Source organism: Heterodontus francisci, unplaced genomic scaffold, assembly GCF_036365525.1.
Source record: "Heterodontus francisci isolate sHetFra1 unplaced genomic scaffold, sHetFra1.hap1 HAP1_SCAFFOLD_59, whole genome shotgun sequence".
In the NCBI taxonomy this organism is placed as follows: Eukaryota; Metazoa; Chordata; class Chondrichthyes; order Heterodontiformes; family Heterodontidae; genus Heterodontus; species Heterodontus francisci.
In genome coordinates, this window is record NW_027140758.1 from 732006 (window position 1) to 735173 (window position 3168).

Here is a 3168-nt window from a genome sequence, read left to right on the forward strand (position 1 = left end):
AGTTAGCAGCAAAATGTCTGATTAATCAGAGTAGTGGGTCTGGGAAACACTGAAACAGCCGATACCCTGTAAAACAGAACTCCAAGTCATAGTTTAAATAAGGCACTGAACTGACAGAGCGGTAAAGGCCTGCTCAGGTCAGGAAAAAATACCCGACCCGAACCCGACAGAACCACATTGGACCCGGCCCGAGTATCTCCATTTATTCCCATGCCCAAACCGACCCGAGCCTTCCCCGACCACCGGAATGTTCACTTTATCTACCTCCCAATTACGAATCTGCAGGAAGCTGCAGCACGAGCGCAATGACGTCCTAGAGATGCTCACTTGCTCACTGAGCAGACTCAGAGTTTCCCTCCTTAATGACCCGGACTCCCGGCTTTGGTTGGCTTTTCAACTTTTGACACTTATTAAACGCAACTTCCCAGCAGAGTTAAATGTAATACTTACTGTGTGTGTCCGACACGGACTCAGCCCGACCTGGACCCAGCCTGACCTGAACCTGGCCTGACCCTACCCGAGTCCAAAAGCCAGACCCGGAAGAGCGACCCGACATGACCCGAACCCGACACAGGTCGTCAGGTCCCGTCGGGTTCAGGTCGGGTGGCAGGCCTTTACAGAGTGGAGGTCAGATGAGGATTGAATTAATTTCAATCACTGAATCTAAACAAGAAGTAAATCTGCCAGGAATGGAATGTTTTGCGTTATCTGTGAGCTTGTGGCACAACGGTAGCGCGTCTGACTCGGGATCAGATGGTTGCGTGTTCAAATCACATCAGGCTCAGTTATGTTTTCCAGCAGCTCAAGTTCCTGGATTTTATATCAGGAGAGAATTCAATCTTTTGGAATGTTCAGTGAATGGTTGAATTTCAAGATCAACTTTAACAGATTAAAGTCCTGATTTCGGGTTCCGTTCCATTTCCATGCTCAGTTCTTATTTCACACTGTTTTATATCAGAACAATGTTCCAGGGATGTGATGTGTCCATTGTTTGTACAATTGCTCTGTCACCCAGTGTGAGAAATAAAACACAAACCGCCCAGCGTGCGGCTCAAACCCATACCTGGCTCTGTCTATAGGCCACTTAGTTCAGTTGGTTAGGACGCAGTGTTGATAACAACAAGGCTGTGGATTTGATCCCCATGTGTGCTGTCACATGGTCAGTCAATAATTTGACACATTTTTGTTACACTTAAAATCCAACTTTTAGATACAAACAAGTTTACATAAAATGTCAGAGGAAACTTATTTTGAATAACATCCATTGTATCTTTGTCACTGGTCTGGAGTAACACAGAATTCTTTCCAATTATCTTCCGTTTGCTGAGAAACGTTGAACTCGTGGCCTGTTCTCGTTAATGGTCACGAGCAACAAAAACAGACAGAGCGAGTCTGACCACCCAGAGATGTGGAAAAGGCTTCAGTTTGGGACAAATGCAGCAAACCAAATGTTCACCCGGCCCCGAGAGAGTCAAAAACTGGGGAAAAGGACACAGAGAGATAGAGAATAAGCTACAGCAGACAATGTAAATATTTCCCATCCTTGATATCTCTCTATTCCAATCCAACCTTCAGAGTTGGGTAAATAATTTCAGTGTAAATTGTGCAGCTCAAGAGTCAAAACCAAATGGCGATGCAGAATAAAGGAGAACTGCCAAAACCCCAGATTGAACCAGGGATCTTCAATCTAACACTCTCCCAACTGAGCTATTTCAGTCACACAGACTTGGGATGATAAGTGGCAAGTAACATTCGCACCACACAAGTGCCAGGCAATGAATATCTCCAACAAGAGATAATCTAACCATCTCCCCTTGACATTCAATAGCATTACAATCACTGAATCCAGCACTATCAACATTATAGGGGTTACCATGGGGAGCCAAACAAATAACGTAGCTACAAGAGCAGGTCAGAGGCTTGGAATCCTGAGGCGAGTAATTACAGTGCAGCTGTTGGCTCCACCCCAGGGGCTGAATTTGTTCTGTAAACCATGAAGCAGCTTCCTCTCAAATCCCAGGTTTATCAATAAATCCTCTTACAAAAGCCCCAAAGTGTGATGTATTCCTCTCACTCATCCATGACTCTTGACTCCCCAAAGCCTGTCCACCATCCACAAGGCACAAGTCAAGAGTGTGATGGAATACTCTCCACTTGCCTGGATGGGTGCAATTCCAACTCAAGAATCTCAACACCGCCAGGACAAAGCAGCCCGCATGATTGGCACCCCATCTGCAAACATTCACTCCCTCCACCATCGACGCACAGTTGCAGAGTGTGTACCGTCTACAAGATGCACTGCAGCAATGCACCACGACTCCTTAGATAGCACCTTCCAAACCCAGCGACCTTTACCACCTAGAAGGGTAAGGGCAGCAAATGCAGGGGATACCACCACATGCAAGTTCCCCTCCAAGCCACACACCATCCTGACTTGGAACTATATCGCCGTTCCTTCACTGTCGCTGGGTCAAAATCCTGGAACTCCCTTTCTCACAGCACTGTGGGTGTACCTACCCCACATGGACTGTAATAGTTCAAGAAGGCAGCTCACCACCACTTTCTCATGGGCAATAAATGCTGGCGTAGCCAGCGATGCCCACATCGCATGAATGAATGAATGAAAAAGTGAAGTATCCCTTGTGTCATTGTTTTGGTAGAAAATATAACCCTGGTGGAATTGCCCCTCCCAATCACACCTCACTTCATAGAACATAGAAAATGGAGTAAATTTATGGCACAGAATGAGACCATTTACCAATCGTGTCTGTGCCAGCTGAAAAAGAGCGATCCAGCCCAATCCCACTTTCCAGGTCTTGGGAATGGGTTCTGAACAGATCTCAGAGCTCACATTATGTGAATGTTCTGTTGAAGTATTGGTGAGCTGATATACCAGGGGAGATTCACACTGTAAGACACAGTGTGAAATACATTCAAGTATTTATAAAACATTGCAACATGTGAGTAATATTCCCCATTGATTTCTCAGCACTGATGGATTGTGAAGTGGGAGACAGCCAGAAGTCTCACTGATTCACACTGACCATGAGCTGAAAATGAAATGAGATACATTTCAATCTTCAGCAGCGAGTTGCTGCAGAGAGGTAAGACTCCTGAATCAAGGAGAGACTTTCTCATACTGCTGTTGAATTTCATTTCAAACACTCC

General features: G+C 45.6%; 1 non-coding gene across 1 annotated transcript; it reads left to right on the forward strand.

Moving 5' to 3' along the window:
• Positions 1-712: 712 nt before the first annotated feature.
• trnap-cgg (transfer RNA proline (anticodon CGG)) lies at positions 713-784 on the forward strand. Its single transcript has one exon. It is a non-coding gene; the product is annotated as a tRNA-Pro (tRNA).
• Positions 785-3168: the final 2384 nt, after the last annotated feature.